The sequence below is a fragment of the Protopterus annectens genome, chromosome 10.part0 (genome assembly GCF_019279795.1).
Source record: "Protopterus annectens isolate FY-2018-M chromosome 10.part0, PAN1.0, whole genome shotgun sequence".
NCBI lineage: Eukaryota > Metazoa > Chordata > Ceratodontiformes > Protopteridae > Protopterus > Protopterus annectens.
The window spans coordinates 843,589,536-843,604,341 of record NC_056744.1 but is presented as its reverse complement, the minus strand read 5'-3'; positions in this window follow the sequence as shown (position 1 = coordinate 843,604,341).

Genomic DNA, 14,806 nt, shown 5'->3' with positions numbered 1-14,806 from the left:
GACTGATACTAAAAAACTAATAATGTTTTGTTATAACATATCAAGAAAGCATCAGTCATTGATAAAATAAGCAAGTATAACAAGAAAAGGTTAGGTTAACTTGTAACAGCAGACTTCTTGTTGATGTTTTAACTTCTGTTTTTTGTTATAGATGATTCTATCTTTGTTATAGATGATTATGAGATCTTTTTCAGTATTGTTTTAAAAAAACACAAAGATAAAGAATAGACATATGTATATAAGGAGAAAAGCAATCCTTAGCACTTTGTTATTTTTTTATATATATATTTATAAATTAAGAAACCAGTCATCTGTCTCTTAATTGTTTCTTCTTTTCATTTATCTTCCACCCATTTCCCTGTGGTTGTCTCTTGAAGGACATAATGGGCCGATCCATACCTTCTGTTTGTTCTAATATTTTATTAGTTTTAGATATGACAATGCGGGGTCCAGATCTCCAAAGAGTTTAGTTTCATCTGAAAGGAAAATGTTTAATCTGGCAGGAAAGACTTTGTTTTTTCTTAAGTTCTCTAATGAGCAGAAGAAATTGTTTTCTCTTGGATATTACTGCTGCAGAATAGTCATTGTACAAATGAATGTTGCATCCATCTATTTTGGGTGGTAAGTGTTTTATCTTGAGAGGAAAAGAAATGAACAATAATAGACCTTGAAGAAGTGTTGTTTTTTTTGATGCAGGAGTAACTAAGGATCTATGTGCACTCTCTCTCTCTCTCTCTCTCTCTATTCAAAATGAGAATGTTTCTGGTAAGTCCAAACTTTTAGGGAGCCAGGAAAATAAAAAAAAAAAACTAATCATATTATTACCTTCAGTTCTTTCAGGAAATCCAAATATATGGATGTTATTCCTGCATGATCTGTTTTTGAGGTAATCAATTTTGGCTAGGAGAAGAGTATCTTGCTTTAACAGGAACTCAATATTGTTTTCATACTCTTTCAGTCTTCCTTCTATTTCATTTAAATAATCTTTGATGCCTGATATCTGGGTCTTCTGCAGCTGCAGAGCTTCATTGATTTGTTCCATTTGTTTGGAACAGTTCTGTTTAAAATCCTCAACTTTGGTGTCCAGTTTATTTAATAATTCTTGAATGTTAATTAGCACTGAATGAATATCTTTTTAAGTACAGAATCTTGTGAAGTTACTTTTGTATGACTCTTTATAAGGCTGGATACAGTGATGAATATTTCCCACAAAGAATTTGACAGAAAATAGTTGAATATGTAAAAGATTCTTTGATACAATCCTCAAGCATTGCAAGATTTATCAAACTTCACTCAAATTAAGTTGTTTAGAATTCTTTAGAAATTTAATTTATTGTCAGAAATATATGTAGAAGCAGAGCAGGAGAAAAATGCTGCTACCCTAGTCTCATCCTGGCCATGCCCCCCTCTTCATTACCCTCTTGACAACTGTAAGCTGTGCATTCAACTCTGAAATTTGTTGAAAAAAGGATTAATCAGACTACACAAAGCTAAACACAGCAGTACAAGGGGCATCACAGTAATGTGGGTGAAGACTAGAAGCCATGTAGTTCTATTTAGCCACAGTTGCAGTTTGTTCCTGGCACCAGACATTGAGCAAATGCTGAGGAGGAAGACTAATGACACAGAAGGGAGAGGATATATAGATGCGGAAGGGAGGAAGGGACCAAGTAGCTTATGACAAAAGCTGGACAATATTGGCTGATAATATGAAGGCAACAGCTACACATAAAACAGCATATTAGAAACAGTCAGCAACACTTAGCTAATGTCTGGATTAAAACGCTTGAAAGTATGCAAAAATCTGTCAATAGATCTGAGCATTTTCTCATCACACCACAAAAGAATTCCTACTACTTTAAATAATATAATTGAAGGACAGTGACAACATACTGAAACAGAAAGGATAAACATAGAAATATACAGATAGCTAGAGAGAGGAACAGCAATCATATCTTTTGATGGACATGTAGGACCATCTGTATGGTGTGCTTCTGTTACTTATTGTGTCATTATTAAGCTGTCATGTTCTCTGTAGTAAAATTATTGCTATAGGGAGCAAAAATGGGTAGGACAACAACATTAAGATATAAGCAGGATAATGATGATAATTGAGGCAACAATGTTTTTGCAAATCATCTTGTAGCACTATTTAAATGGTATGTTAACAAAATGTAAATGGAAAAAATGCAGATGTTTGAAGTTAACTATATGAAAGGAATATGAAATGTCATGAAATAATAATTTGACCTATATCTGTAATAGAACCCATGGCAGTATGAAAAAACATCCATCCACAAACAGGGAATTATCTCAACACTCCACTTAGAAACTTCTAGTTCATTATATCCAGCTCCAGTAACTGTTTCACAGCCCTGTCTTTAGTCTGCCTTTACTCTCTATTCCCATAGCACAGCAGCTTTAATCATATTTGCTTAAAAGTAACTGGATTAATGCAGCTGAAAGTAAAATCTTCAGCTTTTGCCATATGAATTTAAACAGCATTCATGACAACAGTTGTGCTATGCAAACCTCCGCACAAATGCTGAGAACAAAATGACTATGTTTTTCCATGGGCCATTTCTGGTCATGTTTCTTTATGTGTGATTCTATTTTTTTTCACTAAATTAAATGTATGGAAAGGGGTTGATAGAAGAATGGTTAAAATGAGGATAAAGCAGAATGTAGGTCACAGGAGAGAAGATACAGGAATTTGCAGGAGGGTAGTGAGAGAGCACCATAGCTATTCACTTCTTCACAACAAAAATATAGAACTGCGCAAAGAGTTTCATGACTTTGGTGAGTCACCACACCAGGGATAGGTGACAACAACAGAATAATGTTGTATATCTAATTAGACCAAATTACGTGTGTCAAGAAAATACATAGGTGAAGTGGAGAGCTATGCATAGTGCGTATTTTATTTTTTTGTAGAACAGGTGTCTATTTTCTGTATTTTTCTAAAAAGAGAAGAATGTTGGGAAATAGGCTTAAGAATATCACAGTCAGGTTGTTAGGATAGGTTAGGAGCCAGAAGTAGACATACAAGACAGACAGAGATGGTGAGGGAGGCAGGAGGTAAAAAATCAAGAGAGAGAGAGCCAACCAACACAGATGAAAGCAAATAAAACTTTATTGGGTAAGCACTTTCACACCCTCCAGCACATAATTGAACTATAAAATCAGAACAGCACATAACTACATACATAAGAAGAACAATTAATAAAATATACCACATAATTTTAAAACATTGTGAAAGGAGCAATCTTTTGCATTGTTTGAGTATGCACCCTGGTCATATGTATAGGAATGTATTGAAAGGGCAATGCTTAAGGACATATAGATTGAACAATGATGATGTCTGTTAGAGAAAGTGTTTGCAGACTTGCAGGATAACTCTGCTAGTAGAGGTTATTCTGCAAAAGAAGTTAATGGATCTATAAGGGAAGTTCATCAAGCTAGAGGCGAGATAGCAAAGCCGTATTTTTTTATGAGGGGTGCTGATGAAGTATCCGCCTGTGAAACAATGATTACATCAGGTAACACCAGGGTGGAACTCATGTACTTGAGTGATATCAGTCTGGTATGCAGTGTCATTAGGAAGTACTTGCCTACATTAATGGCTTATCATGACGTTAGATGGGTTGTGGGTGAGCAACACAGTTTTTTTTAAAAAGCTTGTCTCTAAAGGGATAGCTTTGTTATGAGCATAGCACTAATTTTAGTGTGTTCTCCGCTTGTATAGGTATGTTTCCATATCATTCCTGTAAACTTGCAAGTCCATTGCTACAGAAAAAATATTTTTATATCCTGTTATCGAGAAGAGGTATGGTCCCAGATTTTACACCGATTGCAGGAGTAGATACTTAGTTTATGTAGCAGTCTGTGCAGCATGCTCCTGCTTTTGTGTAGGAAAAATGAATTGTTCCTTTAAGGAACATATTCTGGAGCATTTGTGTGATATATGGAAGTGTGATACTTCCAATGCTTTGGCTAAGCACAGTGCTACTTATGGTTCACATGTATTTCGGTTTATGGCTCTACAGTTAATTGATAATGGTTTGACAAAGGGTGATGTGATTAATAGAACTGAGTTTGCTGCAATGAAATGGATAATTATTCTTCAAGCAGAAGTCAAGCTAACAGTAATTCTCTGAACTGGTGTCTAATTCAGACCTTGCATGTAACAGCTTGTGTACAAGGATGCACAGCCTTGCTGCCAATTACATTTAAACAATTGAAAGCATATGTAGTCCTTGATAGTCACATTGGCAATACTTAACATAAAATAGCAATAAAGGTGTGAAATGTGTCAGTGAAATTTGCCATGTGTGATGCTCAATCTATTGACACATGTTCCAATGTTCGACTGAAATGCTTAATGGTTTAGTTTGTAATCCTGTTTGGAAGGATAGATAGAATGGATTGTGACATATTTTGCTGTTGGGACTTATACTCTGTTAAAATTGTGTTGCACCATCTGGAAATCGAAGCCAAGGGATAAAAAAATGCAAAAATTGAAACATAGTTTATTAACTCTAATTGTTACAGGAGAATTTCCTTTTAAGCATCATAATTAGATATATACTTGTTTCACAGTGGTCTGTATGTATGAGACTTTAAGTAGTCCTGGAATTACATTTCTATGTTAAAGGCAATATTTCTGTTTGTAAGCATATTTCAAACAAATGGAGTTGCATGACCTGAGTAATACAGATTAGGGTGTGTTGCATACATACTTCAGAAAACATAATGTCTTAATACGTAGTTAGGTTATGTGATGAGTCATGATGATTGTAACATAACTATTGTGCCCATTATACATATGCAAGTCCATTTTAAACTAAATCACTTTTTTCTATAGGCAGTGAACCATGTTTGCACACTGCTGAGCAGAGTGCAAATGCAAATGACATTAGAGAAAAATATGAGAGAGAAAAATCTGACAGTAAAATTAATTCAATCAATGCGTATATCTAGTAATAACCAGAGCAAGAAGTGCATTCAAGTGACACATTTAGCCCTCTCTCATCTCCTTGCAACATCAGTAATGTAGTTTATGGAACATTATCAGACTTGTAGTTAATGACAAATAAAGTTATAGTGGACAGACAGCTCATATGCTGTTAACAATAGTGAGAATATTTGAGTTTTGCACAACATAGTAATGTAAAAAATGTATGTAAGTATGTATTCAGATCTACATCTATAAAATTAACAATTAACTAGTTTCAAACCCTGTCTCACCTGTCTTATTTCTATCAATTCATTTCACTTATACCTTGTGTCAAAGGAACAGTTATCTAAGAGGTGGAATTTGTTCACTAAGGACTATCTTGACTGCTGAAATCTGTGCACCATTGCTAGGCATGTTTGTGCTGTAGAAGGCAACTGAAATTACATTTTTCACTTTTTTACTTCAGCAGTGAAACCTATTTGAGTGCTGGTGAAAGGCCACAAAGTAGCAAATTATATGAAATTGTAAGGAAAGTAAAAATTAAATGTGAATAATACTTTCAGAATTGGCTTGCAACATGAAAACTTGTGTTACACCCCATGACTGGTTTAGGTAATGGCAATTATTCATAAAGGGGACACAGAAATTGGCATCATCTCATTTGTGACACATTGCATACAAATCATACTGACATACTTTGAAAATAAACTGTCTTACTGTAATGAGTGCTACTAAGGGTATATGGATAAATCTTCTTCTTCTTTGGCTGCTCCTGTTAGGGGTCACCATAGTGAATCATCTGTTTCCATTGCTTCCTGCCCTTTGTATCTTGCTCGGTCACACCATCCACCTGCATGTCCTATCTCACCACATCTATAAACCTTTATCTTAGGCCTTCCTCTTTTCCTGTTACCTGGCAACTTCATCCTTAGCATCTTTTTCCCAATATACTCTGCATCCCTCCTCAGCACATGTCCAAACCAATGTAATCTTGCCTCTCTGGTTTTGTCTACAAACCTTCTAAACTGGGCTGACCCTCTAATATACGTATTCATAATCCTGTCCACCTTCATCACACCCAGTGCAAATCTTAACATATTTAACTCTGCCACGTCCAGCTCTGACTCCTGCCTTTTTGTCAATGTCACTGTCTCCAACCCATATAACATAGCTGGTCTCACTACCCTCTTGTAGACCTTCCCTTTCACTCTTACCGGTACTTGTCTGTCACAAATCACTCCTGACACTCTTCTCCACCCACTCCATTATGCCTGTACTCTCTTCTTCACCTCTCTTCCACTCTCACTATTACTCTGAACTGTTGATCCCAAGTATTTAACCTCATCCACCTTTGCCACCTCTACTCCCTGCATCCTCACCATTCCTCTAGCCTCCCTCTCATTCACACACGTATATATGTATGTTATCTGTCATATATTATTCATATCTCAATATTCATCATGTCCTTAAATATCTGTTCTCATGCTTTTTTTATTTCTGACATCATGCTGAGCAAATGTTGTCATTAACAAGAAGTATAGATGATTTTATTACCACAGCTTACTGATAACAACAAGTCACAAAGACTATAGGTAAATTATCCATTATTTATCATACACATTGAGGATTCATATTCCAAAATGTGTGTCTGTCCTTGCAGCTGTCATCAATATCAAAACTATTCTTACTACCGATTTAAACCCCATAGCAACTCTGTGTTTTCTCTAAAGTCACTGTATTTATTGTATTTACAACTTGTGCCACAGAGACAGGTAGATAACATTTGCATTTTATGCATTCATTGCTATTTAGAGTGCTGACAGCTGCACACTAACATCAGGATTATTTGCCTTTGTCTTTCGGTAGAGAACCCTACTGCCAAGCAGCATGCAAATGCTTATGGCAAATTAAAAAAAAATAAGATTACCTCACAGGTTAAAGACAAAAACAAGGCCTTCTACAGCTATGTCTGTAACCTCAAAGGCAGCACACAGAGAATAAATAAAAAGAAAGTTTAAACAATGAAAGTGTATATGTAGCAAGTTGCTTACAATGGCACATTCATCTTCTTCACATGGCATTTTTCCACCAGAAAATTAATTTTTTGACAGATTATTAGGACTTTAACTTTGATATTTAAATTCATGCATATCATATGTTGTGCTTACTACTGGAAATATTTGATTTTCCAACAGCAGCACATTCATAGACCAAAATGAGTGACAATATTTATATGACCTCCCTCAGTAAAATGATCTATAAACAGGATTCATCTCCTATCTCATCTGCCCTGTTACTCCAAACTCACTACATTAACACCATTTGCCACAGAGTTGGACAGCTATCAGGTGTATTCTCTGCAGTCATTAATATCTAGGGTGCTGATAACCATGCAACAATGCCAGGCTTGTTTATACTCCTGAAGGCAAGCCAAATTACATTTTTCATGTTTTTCCTTAAGCCATAAAACTTGATTACATGTTGTCTATGGTCTAAAATGTAGAAGGCAATATAAAAAAAAATACAAAAATGTTTTGAATAACAATTGAAAGCAACATGAAATTAATCAAAGTGTATGTCTACCAATGGGTAGAGCAAGTAGTACATTACACTGACACATTCAGCCTTCTTACATCTCTTTGCTATATCACAACTATCATTCTGTCTCATAAAATCAGAACTTTAGGTAATAGCATGGTAATAGCAAAGGGGACAAGGAACATCAGAAATGTTATATTTTTTACACACCATGCAGAATTAATAGTGACATAATTTGGGTTCATATTACATTGTCGAATGACAACAATTTTGAATGTGCAGAAAAACGAAACTGCCAAATATCAAAACTTTTATTGTGGTGGTACCCCCCACACCCCCGTTAAATATATATACCAACTCCGAGATTGCACTACAGTGAGGAAAGGGAAGATATTCCAATCTTCACTGTACTGCGATCCCGCAATCTGAACTTCAATATGCGGCGTTTTGCTCTTCTGAGCATTCGACATTGTTGTCATTCGACAACGTAATAGGAACCCACATAATTTCAAATGACTTATCTGTCTCTCAAGATTACTACCTTGGAGACATATTGATGTAATACATCATATGTAAGACAATGATTCATACGTCATTTTACTTATTTTGTGTTATCACAAGTTACAAAGTTTCATATTTCACCTTATCCATATCACATTTCCATAGCAATACTGAGATTACTTGAGTTTCCCTTCACAACACAGTTATACACCACGAGTGTCAGTATTTATTATCACCTCCCTCAGTAAAATGATCTATAAACAGGATTCAAACCCAGCATCACCTGTACTGTTTCTCTAATTTCACTTTATTTATATTTTATTTCACAGAAATAGGAATGTGACAAGTGGAATTTATTCATTCAGTACTGTCCAGAGTGCTGAGGAAATCTCACCAATGCCAGTTTCAGTTGCACTACTGATGGCATTCCAAATTAAATTTGTAATTTTTTAACTGTCATTCACTGCTACTGACCACAATCAGCCAACGCAGCTCCATGCTAAACAGCATGCAAAGGATAAAGGAAAAAGTAAGGACATATTTTTTAAACAATTACATTAAATGTACATTTCAGATTTTTTTTCACAACTTTAACTTACAACGGTAACCTGTATGGATTTGAAAAATCAAACCAGAGTATTAAGCATACTCATTTGCAATTATTTCCCATGTTTGCCACAGACACAGACATATAATAGCAAGAAGAAAAAGGAAATTAGATGTACTTTAAATGTGACTTTGTATCAAGTCACACTGAAAGTGAAACAGAAGTTTTAACAGTTGTCCTTTGTCATTTGCTATTACACGTCTGGATGAGTGGGATATTAGCAGTAGTTAGGATGCACATATACTCTCACAATATTAAAGAAAGAGTGCAAATACTGCCACTTTATTCCTGTCTTTATTTAGTGTGCCTCACTCCCTTATCTATGCTTTCCTAAGATCAATGATATCTCATTTTTATTGCATGATGCATTTGCATCAATGAGTAGCGTACTCCTTTGAATATGTGCAATATTTCTAAGTATGAGACAGGATCAGTGGTAAAAAAACAGCATTTGAATGTTAGGAATGTTGCTGTCCTAACTCAGTCAATGTACTTTTAGAGTTTTTGGTAAGTCTCTTCTCTCTGACACACCATTAGTAAATGAACATCAAATAGGGGATACTGTGAAACACTGATTGTTCTAGCAGTCAGACTAATCACTGACACCTGCAAACCATTAGCAGGTAACACTCTTTAATGCTCATTTTTGAAGTACTAAGGCATATGCATGAAATTGCATACTGTCCTTACACCGTGTTTACCTTCCCTACACTTACTGCAAATTGTGGTATTCACAAATGATAATGATTTAACACCTCATTTGCATACTCACAGTGCTCAGAAGACTGAATCTTTACTTTATAAAGATAATTGCATAGCTAAGTAATTTGTATCATAGTAGGGAGACTGTATGGATCCAGAGTGTTCGATATTGCTATATCCACATTGAGGAGATTTATCTACTTTCTAAACTGCTTTCTTGCAAAAGTATTTTGCCATTTTTTACAGAATGCATTTAGTTTAATATTAAGGATGGATTTTAATGCCACATACAGACATCTGTCTGCATTATTATTATTATTTACTGCTGGCATAACCATACATATCAGTTATTTGTCTGCAATGCTAAATTTTATAAGGAAACCTGACATCATGTTATAGGTTTTATTTTCTCTCTGTATTTGAACAGTTATTCCAGAAGAGTGTACCATAACACTATAGCATGGTCAGGTATTTTGACATGTGTAGCCCAAAGAATGTGTTTACCTGGCTGCCCTTCATACCAGTGGAGATGGCACTATAATAGTTTTCACCATTTCTACTTTTACATTGTGAATTAGTTGATAATGCTATGATGTATTCTGCAGTTACACAACTGTTGTCTGCATTAAAGAACTGTTATAATTGTTAATTGTATTAATTTTGTAGGGACAGCTGTCTTAACTTGTATGTAGTCACAAGGAGCATTACCTTTTCAAGTGTTGTGTGCATAGTGTATGCATATATTCATATATAACTGAGTTCACAGACATTCTCTTTGTGCATTATAAATTTATTTTTGTAATTGCTTGCTGTTTCATCTCAGGCAGGGCTGTGGCAACCAAGAAATCTATATCCTGGAAGACACAATTCAGTGATGCAGAAAATGAGGCCATTATCCAGGCCTTCTGTTGCCATGCAGCTTTTTTTCATAGAGAGAGAGCTAGATGTGACAAATCTGCCCAAGATAGGATATGGCAGCAGGTAGAACTTTTTCCCAGATATGACACAAGGCAAGTGATATGATCACCTCTGCCCACTGTAGGGAGGCTGCAGCTGCCTTGGAACAGATGGCTATGGGGGGTGATCCTGCTACTGAACCATCACTAACTGAAACAGAGAAATTCTTGTCCATTGTCAAATATCAAGATCCAGACATCTCAGCAGGGGTTCACACAGAATCATTGATGTTGTTGCTGATGTGGACAACAGACCCAGAGTGTCTCAAGCAGAACTTCTAGGTATGCAAAATAAAAAGAATTTAGCTGTCATTCTAGATATTTTTATATATGTATAAAAATGTCTGATATATCTAGAACCAGTGATAAGTGTGGCCTAGATGGCACATTAGAATAGAGATAAAGGAGGATGTTTGGGGTAGGGAATTCAACTGGTCAGCAGATTTTTGTATGAGATGATTCTTAATATGCAGATGTAAAGGGGATTGTTCTCAATTCATGTGGCATTTGCATTTTGATACTTATAAGCCTTAGACAAAAAACACGACCAGCACCAAGGAACTAGCAGTGCACTATCAACCACAAACGACAAATTTTGACCTAGGTTTTGTCTTTATTCAGACTTCTTCAGAACAAACACAATATAATCATCAAACATCCTAGTTTTATAAAAAAACATGCTTAATTACATAATAGATTAATCACTCACACTTCATTTTAAAGCAACAAACAAATAAAAAGCTAAAAATTAAGTAAATATTGCAGTATAAAAGCAAGCAACAAAGGAAAAAAACTTTTTTTACAAAATACAATAATTATCCCAATGAGCACAATAATAATAACTATATATATATATATATATATATATATATATATATATATATATATATATATATATATATATATATATATATATATATATATATAAACACTTAAAAATATTAAAATTTTCTTTATAAGTATTAACCAAGAATGTGCATCAACCTTAAAATAGGGGCTATACTAATGTGGTCATTTAAACCTGGACAAATAGTGGCATTTAACCTTAATTGCCACTTAATTTTACATACATCAAGATGGACATCTAGCACAGAACCCTGCACATCCCTAACTATCTTTTGAATAACACAAAATTTAAATTCATGCCGACTATGCACTTCAATATGCCTATATAGGGCATTTGTTTTTTTCATGTGCCTGATGTCCAAAATGTGTTCATTAATTCTATCTCTAAAAGCCCTCTTTGTTTTCCTTATATAAAACGCTGGACATTGGCTACATTTAGCCAAATAAACCACGTTTTTGGTAAAACAATCAAAATGACCATACAACCTAATAAACACCCCTCAAACATATAATTGTGAATCAGTACACTGAATGTGGTGACACACACTGCATCTACCACATTTAAAATTACCAATACCCCTACTACTATTAGAAGCTACTGAAGTATTGCTACCCTTTTCTAAAATCTGCTTAAAGGATTTTCCTTTTCTAAACACACATTTAGGGACATTAAGTTTCTCCCATACTACATTGTCAAGCCTCAAGAATTTTCAATTACTGAACACAATGTTCCTAATATTGATAGCATCAAAGGAATATGTAGTAATAAAATAAATATCAGCTGATGCCCCCTCATCCATAGGAACATCACAAACATTCTGTTCACAAGCAGTATTATTAACCCCATTTTCTAAAACTACAGGGTTAATATTCATCTTTCTTCCCAATAGCGCCCAATAAACACCTTCAGCTCTTTTCTTATAAGCCTTGTTTTCTCTCTCTTCTTTACATTCAGAGACATTTTGATTACAGTCTGCAAGACCACCTGCACATGGTAAGCACACTATTTTTATTATTACTGTACATAGGGTAGAGTTATGTGTAAATGAGACTAATATTTGCATTGCTTTAGTATCTAATATAGGTTAGCATACCATTTGTATAACAAAAGTTTGATCAGTTTCATTCCCTAGTTCTGCCTTTATTGTTCTTATTGCTTATCATCATAGGTGATCTTGACAGTGGCACTGTACAACTCCTAACATCTAATGTCAAAGTGCCAGTAGCCAATTATGATAATGGTGGTGATGTAGAAGCATAGTCTGGGAAAGCAGAGAGTCATTCTGAAACTGAGGTTGTGGCTCTCACATCCCCTGCCATGGAGACCTCTGATATAGGACAGGCTAAGGGAGACATATTTTATCAGGGGAGTGTGGTAACTCTGGTTGCAGAGCTGGTTGATTCTCTCCAGAACCATCATGAGGGAAAGATGCCATACAGGAGGGGTGGTGGAGGTGTTCAGTGAAGGTCTACTGTGCACCATCTTCTGATGCTAGTGTATAATTAGGTGCCACCACACACATGTGTTGGGCCATAATGGAGGCACAGGCACATTCCACTAGGGCCTTAGAAGAGATAGTGTGAGTACTAAACATCTGGTAGTTTGACATGCATGACTGCCTGTATCATGTTGCTGACTCCTTGGACAGGATGAATGACAGTGGATTGGACACTGTCTGTCATAGAATCTCTGTTGGGGGAGGATGGGCATCCATTTGGCTGGAGAGCCATTACATCATCTGATGTTAGTTTACATGGCTGTGCCATTTCCTGCTACTGTAGGGGCATTACTTCCAATACTCCATCAGTGATTGTAGTGTCCACATTCAGATGTGGTAGGCAGTGGGGTCATGGTCCAACATGTAGTCATGATGACAGATCATCCAGCAGACATCTCTCTCATTCAGGTAGCACCCCAACTTCTAGCTAGGGCTGTGGATGTAGCAGTACAACTCTTGGCAGAGGTAGTTCTCATGGCTGGGATCAATGATGCTGAGCTGACTACTCTACTATGCGCTACTCACACCTGTCCAAGATGCCAGAACATAGTGCTTGATTGTGTTTATGCAAACACAAAGACACATTAAAAAAAAACACTTGCTCATACCACCTCACACACAAATGCAAATAAATCTTACTGTTAATTACTATACATCTCTTGCTATGGCTCCTGGCAACAGTATACTTTAATACATACATACATTTCTTACTCACACACACTCACTTCTTTGAGGTCAGCCTCACCCTCCTGCCACCCCCACCCTGTGCAAATGATGATCACTGTCGCCCACCCTTTGGACTTTCTTTGTCATTTAGGGAAGCGTATATGTCTAATGCACAGAGTGGACAGCTAATGTTTGCCTACTCATAAGCTTGTTTTTATGAATATGTACTGCAGCATTTTTTTACTTTTAAACTGTAGCAAACTGCTTGCTACAATGTAGCAAGCAATTTGCTGCAGTTTAGACCACACATGGAGTATTACAGCTGATATTGCATTAAAGTTGGTATTGCATTAAGGAGATCCAGATTGACTGATCATGCCCCGCAACACTTTGAACATGGAGCAGTTGCCTCTCATTCATATCAGAATGTATATGAAAAAATGTCTGAATATGTAATACATAAGAAGTAATAATGTCATCACATCTAACAATGCATTAAAAAAGTTATGTAGGTCATAGGTGCGATTTGAACCCATGTCACTGAATATCACAAAAAGTAAAGAACAACCCCATAACCAATGTGCCACAAGCTCATTACTGCAGTAATAGTGCTGTCACAGTTATATGTATATCTAAACAGAATGAGTATGTGTACATCAAGAATGTTAGATGTCTGTCAAGCACAACCACAGTCAATGACACACATCATAACCAATATTACTGTCATTATATGTTATGCAACACACATAATGAAAGTTATACAGATATATTGATGAAAAAAGTCAGCATATTAAAATGAACTGTTATGCACTCAAGGCTTCATATCAGCACAATAAACTGTAAACATTCAAAGCCATCCTCATGCTGTCTTTCTTAGACTGAATGTACTAACAAATACTACTATACTACTATGTATAAGAGAGTATCTGTAAACTAGTTAGTGAACATACAACTTACAGAAATCCCCAGAAACATACCATAGACATCACAGATTAATTAGAAATAACTGCAGATATATTTTCATTCTGTCCATATCTATAGTTCACAGGGGCTGTCTCCTTTTTATCCATATAACTGCATGTGTGGAAAATTTCCTTATTGCTGGTGGACATTTACACATTTGTATGCATTTAATTGAATTTTACCCCACTTCTTTATGTCACAGACAGACAGTAATGTAGACAATTAAAAAAAAGAATGACTGACAACATGTATAAGTTGATTTTTATATATTAATGACAACACAGGTACACAGGTATGAAAGATGTTAAAATTTGCACTGGGTGTGATGAGGGTGGACAGGATTAGGAATAAGTATATTAGAGGGTCAGCCCAGGTTGGAAGGTTTGGAGACAAAGCCAGAGAGGCAAGATTACATTGGTTTGGATATGTGCTGAGGAGGGATGCTGAGTATATTGGGAAAAAATGCTAAGGATAAAGCTACCAGGTAAAAGGAAAAGAGGAAGGCCTAAGATAAGGTTTATGGATGTGGTGAGAGAGGGCATGCAGGTAGTTGGTGTGACAGAGCAAGATG